Here is a 21,159-nt window from a genome sequence, read left to right as displayed (position 1 = left end):
ACATACAAATAAAACATGTCCTTAGAATTTTCAAGATGGTGAGGTCAGTTCATCAGTTTACCTCTTGGTAGTCCATGGGAGTCCATTATTGACTACATATATGCGAGATAATTAGAGGAACAGACATTTATCCACTTGTATCATATTTATAGCTGGTCATATTGCATAACCAATTGCTTTATGTATATTGTGGTTCCACCCATAATTCACACGTGTGTTTCTATTGTTCTGTATTATAAATACAAAGTCCCCTTGTGTCCAAATGGCATTGAAGATATGAGCAGGTGTCTCCGGGTATCGGCACTTCATATGGCAGCTTTCAATATCCTTAAGATGATGTAGGTTCTTTAAGGAGGACCTGTCACTGCTCACTTAACAAAGTTGTTAACTTCCTTATGGTGGTGATGTTACTTGCAATAAAGCTGTGTTTTTAAATGTTTCAACCCTCACTGAATTCACATATTTCCATATCACACACCAAGAGTGTACACCCTCTTCTATTTTAATGAGGCACATGGAGCCAGGTGATGTGTACTTCTCATGCAAAAATGATAGGTCTCCAAAAACCTACAGTATGTGTCAAACTCCAGGCAGGAGGTGCTGTGGCAGTGATTTGAACCAATGAGCCTAGTATTGCCAGGTAGAAGTGCTAACCATTTAGCCACTGTGCTGCCCACCCTTTAGCCACTGTCCTGCTTCACCTTTTATATATACTGTAATCATTTAATTACTGGAGCTCACAAGCTGGCAGTGGAAGCAGAATGATTTGAAGAGGGTCCGAGTTCATGATAATCCCCTTTTAAATAGCTTTTGAGTGGAGATAATAAAAAAATGTGGAGTTAACTTAATATGGATATATTGGTATCGTTCCATCATAATCAGTTTAACTTTATCAGCTTGAATGACTAGGTTTACTTCTACTGTCAGTTAAAATGTATTCACATTTCCAATGTCTTTTTTAGATCCAGGACAGAGCTGTACCACCTTCTACTCCCACGTGGATACGCATATACCATAAGCAAAACCTTATGTGGCTATCAAAATCCACTGTGAACTTTAAAATCTAGTGCTATAACACACATATGTGACTATTTCTCGTAATAACATTTATATAACAGAAATATGTTCTATAAAATAAAAACTATTTACACAATCCCCCAAAAAGCAGTTAACTTTACAATGAGGTTTCACCCCCACCCCAAATTCTCAATGAAATACACCTTTTAGGAAAAATCTATATATTGCTTTAGCTTTGTAGCCACATTCCACAACTATATGGCCCCTTGCAGAATTTTTCTTATTCTCCCTGAATTTGTGAAATATATAAGAGATTAAGTACTATACAGTAACAGATGCTGAGCACAATAAAATTACTCAGTGTCTAATGCACTGTGAGCTGTTTTTTTTTTCTCTTTTCATCCTAGAACGTGTACTTTATAGGTTACTGCAACTAAGTTATAAGTTGGTTCACTCTACAAAAGCAGAATTGAAATGAATTATTAAGCACTAATATGGGCATCTGCAAAAGACATTTAGAAAAATAAGATCAAATCGTAAAGTTTCAGGACTTTGGTTTCAATTTAATACATCTTGTAGGAATCTTTAAAGGGTTTTATTCCAGCAGCTACATCTCTCATAATGTTGGAGAGCTGACAAAAGGGGGCCAAAGTAATATTTTTATGTTTCAGAACTAGGGACTATATAACAATTCAAGCCTTGTCCTTAATGATCGCATTGCCTTAACTTGCATTTTGTAATAATGCATTTTTCTACCTTGTATTTACACAGATGAATGTTCATATGCTACATTGCCGCCTTTCAGTCCTTAGTTGGAATGTCTACGCTATTTTTTTGTTGACGAAGTATATATTCTGTAAGTACAGAAAATACTGGTTAATCTTGCCAGAAATGCACTGTCCTGTACTGGCAAATGTAAATTGCTTTGTGTTGGACTATAATCTCAAAAAATGTTGTCTTCCTTCTGTAAACTAAAAACCTGCCAATCCCCCATGTAATATTATAGCTGAAGAGAGGAAAACATGTGCAAGTCAAGTCCACACAAGTTCAAATCATGAGAGCAGGTTAGGGTGACTACACTATTCCCCAGAGATACAGTAGAGGAGTAAGAGTTGCCAACCTAGCACTGAAAGTTTGTTACTTGCAGGATCACTTGGTAGAAAGAAAGCAAAGCACCTTGACCCCAGGTTCACACTGATGCAGTGCGGAATTCGCAGTGGTTTCTGTACAAATTCCGCACCGCATCACAATCGCACCCCGTTCATGTGAACCACTGCGGGTGTGTATGTTAAGTTTACAACACCTCAAAATCGTTCCGCAAAACGCGGTGCAATGTACAAAATCAGATCGCATAGGTGTGAATACTCATGCAATCAAATTCTAGTGCGGACAAAAAAAAAAGGTCCTGCAGCTTTTTTGGTGTGGATGCGGTGCAATTTGAGCCATACAAAATGTATGGCTCAAATCGCACAGCACAGAATTCGCATGTGATTTGCACAGGAATGTGGTGCGGTTCCTGTGCAAATCACATGCAATATGGCATACCGCACAGGTGTGAACCAGACTAAAAAAAAAAATATTGCTGCCATCACCATGGAATAATGTATTACATTTTTGGGGGGTTCAGATACGCTTTTTGATGACAGTGGAAATCCACAAAAAGGCTTACTGTCCACAATCTGATGCATTCCCTAAAGCCATACATGCATTTATTGAAACACCGGTTCTGGTCTGTATTAAAATGAATATGGTAAATGTGCAGTATTGCTGCATCTGCCAAAAAGTTCCTCCAAGTTTTCTCCAACTCCAAAAGTAAAGTTTTCTCCAAAAGTAAAGCTGAAAACAAAAATTGACAGCAGCTAGGGTCTTTTGGTAAGATAGAATTTATGTCTCCTCTGCAAAAAATTCTTTACTTACCTGCTAGCAAATTTAAAAAATGTGTACACTGACTGTGGTGCATGAGCAGTACAGTGTACAGTCATGGCATAACCGAGCAGGGTGCTGAAATAATGAACAGCCGTATGCAAGACTGCCCAATGAGCAAAGCAAGACACAGCAGACTTGGGAGAAGAGGGGAAGGACATGGCACAGGCAAGGAAAGAGTGGCTGCTGGGAGCTCAGACCTTACTGCACTTGAGAGTACATTAAGAGGTAAGTGTGTCATAATATGTAAGTATGCTGTGCATGCTTGCATATTATAGGTGTAGTACCCTTCTAGCATAGGTTGCTAGGCAAATTTAGCTTCAGCTCCTTCTGTAATCAGGGGAGCAATAATTGTTTGTTCTGGCCTGTTCATGGTCTCACAGGTTGGGAGTTTTATTGTATCCTTCTGCCTCTGAAAGAAGCTTCCAGAGCTTAGGGCTGGGGATTCATATGAATATTTATCAGGTTCCAGCCAATCCCTGGAGGGGAAGTTTCCAGTAGGGGGCTGGAATGCAGATAAATAGTCTGTGACAATGGAGAGCAGGTTTATCTCCCCCTAGGAGAGTTCCAGAGGTGCAGGGGCTGCTTCTCTTAGGCAGCTCATGGATCATACAACTGATCTAGCCACCTCAGCAGAGCCAGGACTGAGGACTTGAATGGACTTTGCTCAGAGCTGATTGCAGAACCATGCCACAAGGGATCTAGTCCTGAGAGGTGATGTCTCGCTCACTGGATTGCATCTGGAGGAAGCTGGAAGGAGGTAGCTATCCTGAGGACCTGGGAGTAGTGACCTTAAATTGATCTCTTTGAACATGTGCTGGAAGCTCCACTGGATACCAGTAGTTGTGTATAAGCGCAAGGTAACCAAATGCCCAAACGCTTGCCCCATGGTCTTCAGCTGTGGAGCCTAGGAGTGTTCACCACTAGCTACTACTGCTAGGAGCAGTAATTGTTAACTGCTGATCATTTTGAAGTACCCCAAGCCTAAGTTCCCTTTTTCCTGTTGGAGTTATTCATGTGATAAACTTTAAAATGGCATCCTAGAGACTGTTTATTGGAGACAGTGTGAGTGGACTGTAGGTTTTCTCGACAGGCAGCTTCTGTATTGTTTGAGAAGAAACCAGTTTATATAAGCAGCTCCTGTGGGGGTAGCGCTAAATAGGAAAAGCTGGCTGCCTCCACCATGCTTCATTTCTGCTTTGAGCCCTGGTTAACACTGATGCGGTGTGGAATTCGCAGCGTTTCTGTGCGAATTTCGTACCGCATCAGAATCGCATCCCGTTCATGCGAACCGCTGCCGGAGTGTATGTTAACAACACCCTGAAAGCGGTCCGCAAAACAATGTGCAGAATCTGATCACATAGGTGTAAATACCCATGTGATCCGTTTCTAGTGCGGACCAAAAAAAGGGTCCTGCACCTATTTGGTGCGGGTGCTGTGTGATTAGAGCCAGACAAATTGTATGTGATTTGCACAGGAATGCGGTGCGGTTCCTGTGCGAATCACATGCAATATACCATAACGCATATGTGAACCCAGGCTTAAGGATATGTTCACCCTTTTGACCAAAAATAATAAATGCACATTTTTTTGCAGGTAAAAAAATGTGAATTTACTATTTTTGCTTGCACGAGCCTGTAAACCATTGGTGCCATGCAGGTCTGCTGCAGATCTGTCAGAATGTCTGCTTGCCTGTTTGGGATGTACGGGTAAGCATATATACTGGCAGGAAGATTTCATGAACTACCATGGTGCTCCACAGCTCTGTGGTAGTTCATTTAGAACTACAAGCCGACAGCTGCTAAGGCTGTTGGATCTTGTAGTTCATTCATTCATTCACAGAACACTGTGAATGAATGGCGTGGCCATGTGGGCGGAACCCTGCATGGCCACACTGTTTTTAAAAAGAGCCAGCTTGTACGGGGAATTTCTCCCAGTACTTCTGTCACAGAGAGGGAGGGGGCAGTGGCTGCAGCATTGGGAAAATGTTACATGAAAAGGGGTGGAACATGTATTATGTTCCCAAAGGTGACCTTTTTCTTTAAGAAGTGTACAGTAGGTCCAGCCAAAACTTTTTTTTAGTTTTGGTTAGAGCAGGGAAGGATTAGATGTATTAGAGGTATAAATGTATTATACATAATCAAAAGGTGTACAGTAGGTTAAAATCTTGATTGACAAAATATGAGTTTTCTTCAACAACTAACTGAACAGAGCCTATACATCAGCTGGGAGGCTGAATGAAGATCCTGAAAATTTTAACCACCTTGATGCATGCCATTGTGAAAAAACAGTGGGTTGACAGACTCAATTTTCTGGGGCACCATTTATAAGTGGCCAGTGCACCCTTTGATTGTTTGTGATCAAGCAGTCATTAGACAGTGCAGATCACAGGGAAAATGCACAGAGCCACTCAGACTGTCTCTGTGGTTTGTGATGGCTATAAACAAATCACAGCCATCATAAGTGTAAACACTGCCTGTGTTTGTTTAATTTTTTTTAACTATTATAGGCATTTGCTGTAAATAGCTCAGAAAATTTAGCATTTTACATACTATACATTCACATAAGCCCCTGCCCTCAAAAAGCTTACAATGTACGGTTTCTATATCACATGAATATATACATGCATACATGTGCATAAAAAAGGTGAATTTACACAGGAGCCAATTAATCTAGCAGCATATCTTATGAATGTGGAAGATACTTGAATTTGATTTATTGCCCTCAATAGGTGCACAGCGCAGCTCAGACTGAGATAAACAGCACATTCAAATGTCAGTCAAATGTGCTGCAGAGCTCATGTGTTTACAAGCAATATGCTGATAGGAGGAGAGAGCAGAGTGACAGAGAGATTAGTCCATCAGTCTGCCGCTTCTCCTTTGGCTGCCCAATCACTGGTTGGGGGATGGACAAAACCTTTAAGTGTGAAAGGACTGCCGTGTGTCAGAGCTGTGTAAATCTCAAAACTAGATGGCAAAACGCAAATGCTGGGCAGGTAAGGATTTTATCTATGCATTTAGCTGTTTGCCTGCAGTTCAACTTTAATGGTATAACCACTATTTTAGACGGGTTCATTGACAGGATAGTGGGAGAAGACATAACAGAATTCTTTCTCTCATTGACCTAGTCAGTCCATTTGGAAATAAAGCACTCTCCTTACATCATAAGTTAGGCTATGGACTGTTCATGCCCATAACTCTGCTCTTCCCACTAGGACAGAAGCAACATATGGAAACATGGCATCATAGCACAACAAACGAGATCTGCTTTGCATGCTTTCATTTTTTAGTAATGCTCCTCAGTTGCTTCTTTTTACACTTTCACAGATGACCTTACTTTAAACATTTTCTGTGGTTATTTTCCCTTCACTGTGGAGAGCAGATGTTAAACTACAAAAGGTTCATTGCAAGATCCAAAGTATACACGAGGCAGACCAAATTTTAATTGACTTGGATGGATCACTGAGGGTGAAATACACACAGCAATTGATCTTTTTCGTTTTATAGCTCAGTACAGTAAAATATTACTGTCTTAGGAAATGAGCATATGCACTATGCTGATGATCCCACAGTCCATAAAAAAATGAGACCTTTCACATTGACAAAATGTGTTTACTGCCACATAAAGGAGTACGCTGTACTTTCTGTATTTGATGTTTGTTAAGTTGATTTGCTTGGTAGGTTTGGAATTTTCTTCTTGTACAAAGCTTTTGCATTTTGAAATGTTATTAATGTGCAATCCCCCTTAAAAGGACCATGTTTTATGAGTGATGTCCGGAACCCACATGTCAGGAATTCATTTGCTGTGTGAACATCTGGGTTGTTGTCTCTATCACAGTCAACCACATGGATAGATTTCAGACTTCAATTGGTTCACTATGGGCCAGCCTTCACTGCCTTGTCATATAAACGCTACTGCCTCGATTTCTTCTGATACACTTCTTGGGTCTTGTTGCTTTTCTGGGTCCTCCTATACTGCAGACTCCTCTTCAGAATCCATACTTCTGTAGCAGCATCCTTTAACCACCTGTTACACCCTAGAAGGTTTTACGCCATTCACGACAAGGCCATTTTTTGCTATTCAGCACTGTCATGCAACACTGCACGTAAATGAAATTTATATAATTATTTTCACACAAATTGCGCTTTCTTTTGGTGGTATTTGAACACTACTGGGGTTTTTATTTTTTATCATATAAACAAAAAAGAGCGAAAAGTTTGAAAAAAACCCCCGATATTTTCCACTTTCTGTTATAAAACATATTAACCACTTCAATACAGGGCACTTTTACCCCCTTCCTGCCCAGGACAATTTTCAGTATCCAGCACTCTCACACTTTGAATGACAGTTGCGCGGTCATGCAACACTGTACCCAAACTAAAATTCAATAATTTTATTCAACAACTAGAGCTTTCTTTTAATGGTATTTAATTACCACTGGGGTTTTTATATTTTGCTAAATTAACAAAAAAAGACCAAAAATTTTGAAAAAAAAACACGTTTCTTTGTTTCTGTTCTAAAAGTTTGTAAATAAATAATTGTTCTTCATAAATTTAGGCCAAGATGTATTCTGCTACATATCTTTAGTGAAAATAACCCAAATCAGTATTTATTATTTAGTCTGTAGGAAAGTTATAGAGTTCACAAACTATGGGATATATCTGAAGATTGATCAATCCTGAAATACTGACGGCCAATCTAATTTGTTGCGGCCCAAAAATGTCAGAACAGTACAGATATCCCCCAAATGACCCCTGTTTGCAAAGTAGACAGTCCGAAATATTTCAGAAGAGGCATGGTGAGTTTTTGAAGTTGTAATTTTTTTGTCATTTTTCGGAAATACCCCCCCCCCCCCTTTCCCAAATTACCCCTTTTTGTAAAGTAGGCAGTCTGAGGTATTTAGCAAGAGGCATGGCAAGTTTTTTGAAGTTGTTATTTTTTGTCACAAAATTTTGGAAAATAAAGAAATTAAATAAAAATTTAACTTTTTCCTTTTTTTTTTTACATATTGTCACCAGTGCAGTGTGACAGTGATCAAGGACACTGACTAATGACAGTATGTTAAAAAAATAAATAAAATACGTTTTTATTAAGTCCTGGTTCACACTAATGCGGCGCAGCACATCGCATGTGATTCGCACAGGAACCGCACCGCATTCCTGTGCAAATCACATGCGATGTCTGTGCGGTGCGATTTGAGCCATACATTTTGTATGGCTCAAATCACATTGCATCCCCACCAAAAAGGGTTTTTTCCCACACCTGATTCACATGAGCACCCATGTAATGCAAATTCTGGTAATTGCACGGCGTTTTGCGATCTGTTTTGGAGCGTCATTAATTTAACATTGACACCCGGACCAGATCGCATGGACATCATGCGAATGCACAGGAGTTGCTGCATTTCCCATACCACATTAGTGTGAACCAGGGCTGAATGTTTTAAATATGTTTTTTTTAATCTTCATTCATAACAGCTGTGATTACTAGTGATCTCTGATTGGCCACAGCTATTCACATGGTACAGTATGCTGTGATTGTTCCAGGTACATGTGGTCAATCACAGCTCACTAGTATAGGAAGCAGAGCTGTTATGAATGAGATTCATTCATAATAGCTTTGGTAACATTGTGATCTTGTAATCACATAGCAATCACACAATCCCAGGGGGCTGCAATCATAGGGGGGTGGCTTGATGAGCTAAACTGGAGCAGACACAATGACATACAAGTACGTGATTCCGCCTGCATGTACCACCCACCCGCAGTAAAATTACTGTGGGTAGCTGGCAAGTGGTTAATGACCTTATGGTGTCCTGTGTTATAGAATTTGTCAGCTTGCAACTGTTTACTGTGTATTGGACTTACCCCAGTTGCTGAATTTGTTTGATTTCATTGTAATTGTAGTTCACCTATCCTGAATCCTGCTGTGTTTCCTTTACCTTTATTTCTCACTCTAGTGATAGCACTTGGCTCTGGTTCCACTTGGAAAGGGTCTCTGGCTACATTCCCTGACTATGCTTCTGTCTCACTTTTGGTAAAATCTTTGCCCAGTTTTACATAACCATTGGCTGGTACTCCATCTAAGTCTGTGTAGCTGCTATTTGCCACCTGCAAGGTCATTTTAGGCATTAAACGCTAGGAGCGAAGGGCATGAAAGCTCCAATCTTACCATTTGGGGCTTTCATAACATTTACTTTTGAGAGCATGCATTTAAATGACAGCCTACTGTATTTCCATACTGTCTGGTTCTGAGTATCCTCAGCCATTCTATACTGCACAGCTAGAATGGCCACCAAGTATGGTATCCTTACACCACAGCAAGGGGGCACTTCCTGAGAAAGGATTTCTTCTCTTCTACAATCTCAAAGTTTTGGAGAATTGAAAGACTGCTAAATATTTGTAACATCTGCATAACTGTTGTTTATTTCACCTAAAGTTTAGCTTTTAGTGGTTCATTGTTAGATTAGGACAATGACTACTAAAGATGAACACTAGGAAAACCAGAGTAACATTTCACTTTACAACCTAACAGCAAGTCATTAACCACTTGCCCTCCAGAGGATTTACCCCCATTCCTGATTAGGCCATTTTTTGCTATACCGTGCTACACTATTTCAACTGGTAATTGCGCAGTCAAGCAAAGCTGTACTCAAACTCAAACTCCATTTTTTTCACACAAATAGAACTTTCTTTTGTTGGTATTTGGTCACCTCTCGATTTTTTATTTTTTGCGCTATAAGCAAAAAAAACCCAAAATTTTGGGAAAAAAAATATTTTTTCATTTCTGTCATAAAATAAATTTCCAATAAACTCAAATTTCGACATTTAAGCCAAAATTTATTTTGCTACATGTCTTTGGTAAAACAAATCCCAATAACTGCATATTCGTTTCTGCCAGCTGACTATAGACCTGATTGGAGACTGATTTGAGCCCCGAATGGGGCCAATCGTCTCTATAGTCTAGGAAATCGTAAGCTACGAGCATTTCATCAGTTCGATTTCGCTGATATAAAAAGGGCCATTTTACAATTGGGAAAGCAGCTGATCACACCAACCTTGGAGAGAGATCTAATGTCTTATAGACTGCAGATTTCTCAGAAGAGAGTACCTGTCACTGCCTATTGCTATCACAGGGGATATTTACATTCCCTGTGATAACAATAAAAGTGATCCAAAGAAAAAAAAAAAGAGAGACAGTGTAAAAATAAAGAAAACAAAAAATCAACCCCTCACCCACCCGCCCTGTGCTTGTGTGGAAAGGCGTACGCAAGTGTCGGTTGAGTGTCAGTATGTAAACAGAGATTGCACCATGCATGTAAGGTATCACCTCAAACGTCAGGTCGAGGGCAGTTATTCAAGCACTAGTCCTCCTGTGTAAATACTGTATAAAGTGTTGACCTTCAAAGACTTTTAAAACGTTGCTTATCTATATTTAAAATGTATGTATTTTGTCACCATGGGCGTGCGCAATTTTAAAGCATGTCATGTTTGGTATCTATTTACTTAGCGTAACACCTTTTATAGTTTAGCAAACAATTTGTCAATATATTGTTTTTGTGCTTTAAAATTCAAAAAAGTGTATTTTTTTAAAAAATTTAGCGTTTGAAAAATCACGGCGCAAATACTGCATCACATAAAAATTTCAATACCCATTTTTCATGTAAACAAAAAGTGTCAGTTAAGGCTTTGTCTTCACGTTGTTAGAAGAGTGGGTGATGTGTGGCATAAGCTTCTAGTGTTGGCCCTGAAATGCCAGGATAGTAGAAGCACCCCCACCAAATGACCCTTTTTTGGAAAGTAGACACTCCAAGGTATTTTCTGAGAGGCATGGTGAGTATTTAGCAGATCTCATTTGTTGCCACGATTTTTTGGAAAATGAAGAAAGAAAATAAAATTTTTATTTTTTTTTCAAAACCCTGTGACAAAAATTATATCTGCAAAATACTCCCCATGGCTCTTATCAAATTCCTAGGGGTGTCTAATTTCCAAAAAGGGGTATGGAAAGGGGGTGTTTGTACTATCCTGGCATTTTGTGCCCTCTGAAACTGTAATAGGTAGCGGGGAAGTGATATGAGGAAATACAGTACATTCCCTTTGAAAGCCTGAAGGTGGTCATTGGCTTTTGGGGGGCCTGTATGTGGCTAGGCTTCCAAAAGGTCTTTCACATATGGTATCCCCATACTCGGGAGAAGTAGCAGAATGTGTTTTGAGGTGTTATTTCATATATTCCCATGGCATGAGTGAGCCATATATAAGTTAACTGAAAACTTTCTGTAAAAGAAAAAAAATTGTAATTTTCCAAAACTTTGTTGCAAAAAATACAATCTTCCATGGACTCAACATGCCTCTCAGCAAATTCGTTGGGGTGTCTACTTTCCAAAAAGGGTTCATTGGGGGGGTTTCTTCAACTATCCTGGCATTTCAGGACCAACGCTAAAAGCTTATGCTACACATCAGCCACTCTGCTAACCATTTGAAGGCAAAGCCTTTACTGACACTTTTTGTTTACATAGAAAAAACTGTTTTTGCAAGAAAATGGCCCCCAGACATTATATATATTTTTTAAAGCAGAGGCCCTGGAGAATAAAATGGTAAATAAAATTTTTGTTATGCAGTATTTGCGTGGTAATTTTTCAAACGCAAATTTTTTTGATTGGGTTTTTGTGCTGCCCTGGCATTTTAGCATCTCAAGAAATGCAATAGGCAGTCAGAAAGTAAAGGCTGTGTAAATTCCAACATATATACCATAGTTTTTAGACGCTATAACTTTCACACAAACCAAATAATATGCACGTATTGGAATTTTTTTCCAAAGACATGTAGCAGAATACATGTTGGCCTAAATTTATGACTAACTTTGAGTTTATTGGATATTTTTAATAACCAAAAGTAGAAAATATTGTTTTTTTCAAAATATTCGGTCTTTTTCATTTATATCACACAAAAAAAACCCAGTGGTGATAAAATACCTCCAAAAGAAAGCTCTATTTATGTGAAAAAAAGGACATAAATTTTGTTTGGGTACAGCATTGCATGATCGCGCAATTCCCAGTTGAAATAGTGCTGCGCCGAATAGCAAAAAGTGGCCTGGTCATGAAAGGGAGTAAATCTTCGGGAGCTGATGTGGTTATATAAAGCTTGCACTATTTCTATACTGGTGTGCATCTATATAATTATGGTTAATGTTATAAGCTGGATACTGTAGTTCTTCAGCTTCCAATTACTTTGATTAGATTACTTCTTAATTTCCCAGTAAGGGAATCCTCTCTGTGCACAGAGGCCCTGTTCTGGGTGGAGCTACTACCAACTTTATTATCAAACCCACTCTTCCACTTAGAGATGGTCCTGGTTCTCTTATCAACCTACAGGTTTAGTGCAATATCCTGTTTGGGGAAGGTCATTTCTCATACCCCCCCCCCAAAAAAAAGAAGGCTACAGTAGTAAACATTTATATAGTATGTGAGGATCACTGGGGATGAGTTCTCCATATACTTTAATTTAAAAAAAAACTGTATTTAGCTGCACAAGGGGAAAGGGAGTAGATAAAGGATAATAAATGTCTATTCTGTCTGTGTTTCAGGGTCAGACTGACTAATCTGTGCCAGCCAGGGATAGCATTACTGGAACCACTATCAAGAAAGCAGATTTAAAAGGAGGTTTGTTTTATGTCAACGCACATATTTTGGAACTGAAATTTAATCCCTTTTTTACACCTTTAAAAAAATCTAAAAACAGAGAGAACAAAATCTCACAGCACACATACACTTTCAATTAAATGTATTGTTTACTAATTAAGAATGTGATTATTCATTTGATAGTCAATATAATCTTTTATAGTGACATGACATTATTTTACTTAAAGCTTAAGTGCGGCCAAAACAAAAAACAAAAAAATCAGTACAGAGAACATAACTTACAGTCAATAGAATGTGTCCATTGCTCTGATTCTTCTCCTGTTAGGTAAAATCTCTAGCGCCCATGCACCCCACCACATAATCTACCTGTGCAATGGGGGTTAAAAGAGCTGAGGGAGCTGTCACAGTTTCTAATCAAGAGTGTCTGAATATGCCCTTTCCCCTGTCTTTTAGAGAGAATACTCCCCAATAAATGACCTGGGGTTTAGACGGTAACTTAGGTCCCAAACCTTCTCATTCTGCAAAAGATGCCAATTTCTGGGCAGGGCTTAAACTGGGGAGGTGACGGGTCTAGGGAGGCATGTTCCCCAGGCGCCAACTGGAGAGGGGCTACCTGTACATTCACTGATACCCCCTGTACCACTTCTGATACCCCTTGTACATCCACTGATACCCCTCATACATCCTCTGATATCCCTTGTTCATCCACTTATATCCCTTGTACCCCTACTGATACCTCTCATACATCCACAGGTACCCCTCTATCGCTACTGATACCCCATCATACATCCACTGATACCCCTGTAATTCTACTGATACCCCTGTGCATCCACTGATACCTCTGTAACTCTGATACCCTTCATACATCCACCGATACCCCTGTAATTCTACCTATACTCCTTGTACATCCACTGATACCCCTCTACCTCTTCTGATACCCCTCATATATCCACTGATACACCTCTACTGTTACCTCTTGTACATCCGCTGATACCCCTGGGCTTCCACTGATACCCTTGTACATCCACTGATTCCCCTGTAACTCTACTGATGCCCCTCGTACATCCACTGATAACTCTGTAACTCTACTGATACTCCTGTACATCCACTCACTGACCTGAGCTGCATTCACAGGAAGCCAAATATACCCCATATACAGTACTAATACATTCCATGCACAGTGCACCTATTCAATACATTTAACACCCTTAATACATAGTAGCACAAATATACAACCTATGCACAGGGCACTCATTTATGCATAGTGCCCATATACTAACCTACATACAGTTGTGTTTAAAATAATAGCAGTCAGACATCACTAACCAGATCAATCACTGTTTTTGGTAGAAATTATATTTCTACATGACAAATAATTTACTAGCAGGTGTAGTAGAGTAATAGAAATCCAACAGTCATGACATGCATGCTGCTGATTCTGTGTAATTGAATCACTAATTGAAAGGGGCATGTTCAAAATAATAGCAGTGAGGAGTTCTATTAGGGAGGTCATTCATTTGAAAAACAGGTGGCAATTATTGCCCTTATTTAAGGAAGGCAGCAAATGTTGTACATGCTGGTTACAGTCCATTTCTCTCTGAAATTCTGAGGAAAATGGGTAGTTCCAGACATTGTTCAGAAGAACAGCGTACCTTGATTAAAAAGTTGATTGGAGAGGGGAAAACATATAAAGAAGTGCAGAAAATGATAGGCTGCTCAGCTAAAATGATCGCAAATGCTTTACAATGGCAACCAAAACCTGAAAGACGTGGACGAAAGCGAAAAACTACCATTCGAATGGATAGAAGAATAGCCAAAATGGCAAGGACTCAGCCAACAAATCAGCTCCAGGAAGATCAAAGAAGGTCTAAAGTTACCTGTGAGTACTGTTACAATTAGAAGACGCCTATGTGAAGCCAAGCTATCTGCAAGAAGCCCCCGCAAAGTCCCACTGTTGAAAAAAAGACGTGCTGAAGAGGTTACAATTTTTCAAAGAGCACATTGACTGGCCTAAAGAGAAATGGCACAACATTTTGTGGACTGATGAAAGTAAGATTGTTCTTTTTGGGTCTAGTGGCCGGAGACAGTTTGTCAGACGACCCCCAAACACTGAATTCAAGCCACAGTACACTGTGAAGACAGTGAAGCATGGTTGCGCAAGAATCATGATATGGGGATGTTTCTCATACTACGGTGTTGGGCCTACTTATCGCATACCAGGGATAATGGATCAGTTTGAATACATCAGAATACTTGAAGAGGTCAAGCTGCCTTATGCTGAAGAGGAAATGCCCTTGAAATGGGTGTTCCAACAAGACAACGACCCCAAACACACCAGTAAACGTGCAACATCTTGGTTCCAGACCAACAAGATTGACGTTATGGAGTGGCCAGCCCAATCCCCGGATCTTAACCCAATAGAAAACTTGTGGGGTGACATCAAAAATGCAGTTTCTGAGGCAAAACCAAGAAATAGAGAAGAACTGTGGAATGTAGTCCAATCATCCTGGGCTGGAATACCTGTTCACAGGTGCTAGAAGTTGGTTGACTCCATGCAACACAGATGTACAGCAGTTCTCAGAAACAGTGCTTCTACAACTAAATATTAAGTGATTCAAAGGAAAGCAAAATCTTCAAACATTTTTCAGTTTATATAGTGAATGTTTGAGTTTGTAAAGAAGAATACAAACACTGCTATTTTTTTGAATAGTCTAATATTCACTTTTCTTCAATTTTTTTAGAGGAACAACACAAATTTGATATATTTTTCTTCATGTTTTGATTTGGAATAGAATGTGTAGTGTTCCCAATGCATTTGTGTGTATGGAAAAAAAAGCTGTTAGAAGGATTTGGAGCTTTATTCACTTTTTTCAACACACTGCTATTATTTTGAACATAACTGTACAGCCAAACTTTGAAGTGATTAATATATATATTATTATTACCTTCATGTGGCTTATTTATTTATTACACTTGAACTTCTCTCTCTGAGCAGGGGGCTGGGAGTGTGTGAATGGAGAACTTCTATTGGGTTGGGGGTAGGTGGCGAACTGAGTCTTTGCCCTAGTGAAGGAATATCTAGCTTTGCCACTATGTCTGGCGATAATTTTTTCACAGCCAATTGTTGGGACAAAAGTCCAAGAAAATCATCCACAGTATAATTCTCTTGATGAGGTCTCACGACCAAAGACAATCTCTGTCCATTTCATTAGCAGAAATAATAGTTTTCTCTAAAGTATCAATGTTTAAACCCTTCTCTATAAATCGTTCTTTCATAACCTCTGCTTGTACAGAAAAATGCAACTGTCTAGTACAATTGCGTCTAATATGCATAAACTGGCTTCTAGGAACTAAGTAAGTGAAACCGTCTCTTCAGTAAAGCCAGGGATACATGAAAAAATAAATTGTTCAGATACTTTGTCATTTATATAAGCCCATTTTAGAAGTTTGATGATCGAGATCGTTATCACATAATTGTCATTATGATTATTAAAAACCCTCTGCAGGGAAAAAGAGGGGCTAAAGCATTTAGTAAGGAGTTCTTATTCTTGAATGGAGTAACATATAGCAGTTAAATCAAACCTGTCATAAAGAGTTACTTAAAGCAACATGTAATTAAATAAGAAAGTGAACAGAGAGAGGAGTATAGATAGAAGATACATTCTACTTACCTGTCCCTCCACCTGTTGTTCGATGCTCTTTTAGAAGGTATGGTGCAGCTATTCTGACGTCTGGACCCTCTTTTGAGTGCTGTGGTTCCTTTTGTTGCCTCCACAAGACACAGTATTGACAAAGGGGTTGGCAGAAGGCCGCTCAGTGCTTGGTGGAGGGGAGGCAGGCATTCAACACTTTCAGAATTGCGCCAGATAAAGAGGATTTCCTAGGCATCATAGCTCTTGTAGAGAGTGAAGATTGGTGGCACGAGTGGCAGAACAGTAGATCTTATTGTATTATATTTTTTTTTTACTTTCTAATTTAGTGACAATGTTGTTTTAAAATTATTTATCCCTATCTTATTCTTGAGTTCTGAATCTACAGGCACAACCAAATGGATGCTACTTGTGTACTTTGGCTATGTACTTGATTACATTGATTGGATCTGACTGAAGGCCACCATGTTTTATACAGCAGCATAATGGTATCAATGAAGAGAGGCACAGAGAAATCCCACAAGTGTGCATTGAGGAATGTCTGTTTTACAGGCAAATCACAGCAATTCAAGTCCACAAGATTTCAAATGTTTGGGGACTCAATGGAACAGTGTTTAGTCTACTATTTATGGCAAAAATTAGACACTTTTCCTTTTACATGTACCATGATTTATGAATGTTAATGATAAGCTCACTTAACACTTTTTAAGCCATTTAGCTAACTCAATGGTATTACAAAAACATTTTATATTTACGGAAACATAAATTTACACATTTTTGTGCGGGCATAACTATGTATTCATATCTTGTTGTAGTTGTCAATGGATGCCTCTGTTTGACTGTACAATACTGCACATTGTGTATTAAGAACCGTTGACAAGGACTGTTGAACTGTTTACACACTGAATCATCCTCAGATAGATTTAACATCTGGAGACACTGGACAGTTACTTCATTGACACAAGAATATAAGCCATGCATCACCAAGTACCATGAACCCAGGGATACTACAGAAGATGCTAAGTAAACCTTGTTTTACTCCCACAGAGAGCATTAGCATTAATGGTCCTTCATCTTTCAGTGCCATATCAACACCTTCATAGATCTTTAGCTTAACCTATACTGAGGAAGGTCATTTTACTGTAAATGTGACCCTTCCAGGACCTTCACTGGTGTGTAGGAATAGAGTGAACTGGTTGTGGCTGTAGCACTAAATGTTTGCTTTGCGTGCTGAGTCTAAACTCGACTTTCCTGGTAAATTCTATTTTTATTTCATTCTTTTGCTTTCCTCCACTTTCGTTTACTCTGCTATGAAGGAAAATGGCTAATTTGCTTTGTTTTAACAGATGTTTCTTGTTCACTATAACTTATTCCAGATATAGTCTTTCCTTTAATGTTCATTTCTTCAGCCTGTGCCATTTTATTTTAAGATATTCTCTTTTCCCTTTCTTTAACAAAAACATAGTTTCTCATTATAGCATTGTTTTCTGCTTAGGTGGTGCCATGCAAGTACAGCGATAATTACAGGTCACCACACCTAAATAAATTCAAAGACAATATAATTTACTAAAGATAGGCATAATGTTTGGAAAACAGGCTATTTTGGTTTAACAAATTCAAGGGTATATTTTTTGTACCTACTATAAATTGATAAAACAAGATAAAGTATGGTTGCCAAAGAATATTTAATATTAAAGGAATTTTTGCTCTGTTGAATCTAGATTAACAGGATCATTAGCTAGTGAGTAAAATGTTTCAGCAGGACAGGAAGGCAGAGGAAATATCTCTAAATGGAAATAAATCATGATGAGGGTTCAAAACCCTCCCAGCTCCTATGCAAAAAAGAAAGTTTTTAAGAAAGAAACTTTAAGTCTCGGTTCACACTAGTGCGGCCTGCAGTGCAACTTCGCCAGGTGACTTGAGTACTAGTTTTAATGAACACTGAAGCAACTTTCAGGGAATGCCTGTAATGTTGGATCCAAATCACATCAATATAGATGAGGATCCGACTTGAAGGCAACTTCCATCAAAGTCTATGGGCACAAGCCGGATAGAAGTTGCCTTGAAGTAGTACAGGAATCTTTTCTAAAGTTGGAGCGACTTCAGTAGTGCTAATTAAGACAGCTCTTATTGACTAACATGGGGCCCCAAGTCGGATCCCAAGTCACGGCAGTGTGAACCAAGCCTAAAGTAGTCCTTTCGATTGCCACTGTTTACAGAGACTAAATCCAAATATAGTATATTTAGCTTGCAAACAAATTCCAAATAGTCAATGAAGAAAAACTCTTCTTCAGTCTACATCATATTCCTAGTTATTGGCCCATTGGATACTGCCATCGTGCACAGCATGGAGAAGGTGATGTCAGGATTCAGCCAAAGCTCTCACATCAGAGACAATCAGCACTTCCTGTGGGACCCTCGTTCAGTAGAGGCGGTTTTTAATGGAGGCAAGGCCTTTACTATCAACTTTTGATAACAAGACTCATTAACGCTTAATATATACTATAGTATATAATATATACTGCCAGAACTACACAGAAAAGCATCAACATCCCTTTAAATATAAACAGAATAATACACTAGAAATGGGACTTTAAAGGTGCCTAATATACCTATAATATTATATAATTTAATTCACAAACTAAAAGTATAAAGCATTAGTGCCACGTGTGGCCTATTTACAGATCCACAATGTATTGATATTTAAAAAAAAAACAAAACACTTGTTTCACAGTATTTTTTCCACCCTACTCTGAAAATATTTACATCCTTTATTATAGTCACATCAGATGACCTCAAGATCCTAGATGACAGTAGCAGTTGTGATCTCAGCAGTTACAGTGAGGAGCAGAAGTATTTGAACACCCTGCGATTTTGCAAGTTCTCCCACTTAGAAATCATGGAGGGGTCTGAAATTCACATTGTAGGTGCATTCCCACTCTGAGAGACAGAATTAAAAAAAAAATTCAGGAAATCACATTGTATGATTTTTACCACTAGCCTACCAGGCACTTATACCCCCTCCCTGCCCAGGCCAATTTCCAGCTTTCAGCGCTGTCACACTTTGAATGACAATTACGCTGTCATGCAACACTGTACCCATTTGAAATTTTTATCATTTTTTTGTGATAGATAGAGCTTTATTTTGGTGGTATTTAATCACCTCTGGGTTTTTTATTTTTTCTTAAACAAACCAAAAACCACTGAAAAATTTGAAAAAAAAAGTTTTTTTCTTAGTTTTTGTTATAAAATTTTGTAAATAAGTGATTTTTCTCCTTCACTGATGTACGCTAATCAGGCTGTAGTGATGGGCACTGATAAGATGCACTGATGGACACTGATAGGTGGCACTGATGAGGAGGCACTGGTAGGTGGCACTGATGGGCATTGACAGGCATCACTGATGGTCACTGAAAGGCAGCACTGATATATAGCACGGATATATGGCACTGTTAGGCGGCACTGACTGGCACTGTTAGGCGGCACTGACTGGCACTGTTAGGCGCACTGGCACTGATAAGCGACACTGACTGGCACTGATTGGCAGCACTGATAGGTGGCACTGATTGGCATTGATAGGTGGTACTGACTGGCACTGATGGGTGACACTGAAGGGCAGCTCAGATGGGCACTGATTTGTGGCATTGATGTGCACTGGTAGGCACTGATATGTGGCACTGATGGGCACTGGCACGTGGCACTGTTCAGCTGGCACTGATGGACTCTGACAGGTGGCACTTCTGGGGCCACACTGACCATGAGGGCACACTGATCATCAGTGCCCTGATGATCAGTGTAGATGTCCCCTCCGCGGAAAGCCGATTACCGGCTCTCCTCTCCTCTCGAGCTGTCAGCGTGACAGCTCGAGAGGAGAGCAATGCCGATAACCGGCATTTCCCTGTTTACATGTGATCAGCACCGCCGATCGCCACGCTGCGCACTCCCTGAGCCGTGCATGCGCGGTGAGAATGGCAGGACGTCATATGACGTCCTATGAGAACGAGAGAACCACCTTGCGCCCATCATTGGACTATATGGCGGGCGGGAGGTGGTTAAAGAATTTTTTTGTCTTGCGCTGCTGATCATAAGTATTTGAACACCTAAGAAACAGCAAGAATTCTGGCTCTCAAAGACCTGTTACTGTGCCTTTAAAAAGTCCACCTCTACTCCACTCATTAATCTAACTTAGTAGCACCTGTCTCAGCTCTTTAAAGACACCTGTCCACCCCACAGTCAGTCAGACGCTAACTACTACCATGGGCAAGACCAAAGAGCTGTCAAAAGACACCAGAGACAAAATTGTGGACCTCCACAAGGCTGCAAAGGGCTACGGGGCAATTGCCAAGCAGCTTGGTGAAAATAGATCAACTGTTGGAGCAATTGTTAGAAAATGGAAGAGGCTAAAGACGACTGTCAGTCTCCCTTGGACTGGGGCTCCATGCAAGATCTCACCTCGTGGGGTATCACTGATGATAAGAAAGGTGAGGAATCAGCCCCGAACTACAAGGGAGGAGCTGGTCAATGACATGAAGAGAGCTGGGACCATAGTTTCAAAGGTCACAGTCGGTAGAACACTACGCCGTCATGGTTTCAAATCATGCATTGCACAGAAGGTTCTCCTGCTCAAGTCATCACATGTCCAGGCCCGTCTGAAGTTTGCCAATGACCATCTGGATGATCCAGAGGAGGCATGGGAGAAAGTCATGTGGTCAGATGAGACCAAAGTAGAACTTTTTGGTCTAAACTTCACTCATCGTCTTTGGAGGAAGAAGAAGGATGAGTTGCATCCCAAGAACACCATCCCTACTGTGAAGCATGGGGGTGGTAACATCATGCTTTGGGCGTGCTTTTCTGCGAAGGGGACAGGATGACTTCACTGTATTAAGGAGAGGATGAATGGGGCCATTTATTGTGAGATTTTGAGCAACAACC

At 39.7% G+C, this 21,159-nt stretch overlaps 1 protein-coding gene across 10 annotated transcripts in view; it reads left to right on the top strand.

Annotated features, from left to right (window-relative positions):
• The window catches only part of LOC149474438 (uncharacterized), a 174,563-nt gene that overhangs the window by 21,865 nt on the left and 131,539 nt on the right, over positions 1 to 21,159 (top strand). For 2 of the 10 annotated variants that reach the window (XR_016312301.1, XR_016312318.1), the window contains 2 exons: positions 1,789 to 1,873; positions 12,523 to 12,598. The exons of 4 other annotated variants lie outside the window; for them this stretch is intronic. The gene's annotated coding sequence lies outside the window, so the exon portion shown is untranslated. The remainder of the gene's footprint in view (positions 1 to 1,788; positions 1,874 to 12,522; positions 12,599 to 21,159) is intronic. 4 more of the 10 variants (XR_016312354.1, XR_016312298.1, XR_016312339.1 and 1 more) reach the window with 2 other exon arrangements.

This window comes from Staurois parvus, unplaced genomic scaffold, assembly GCF_062004578.1.
Source record: "Staurois parvus isolate SC_StPar_1 unplaced genomic scaffold, SC_StPar_1.0 ptg000004l, whole genome shotgun sequence".
NCBI lineage: Eukaryota > Metazoa > Chordata > Amphibia > Anura > Ranidae > Staurois > Staurois parvus.
The sequence above is the reverse complement of the archived record's forward strand: the minus strand, read 5'-3'. Positions and strand labels throughout refer to the sequence as shown.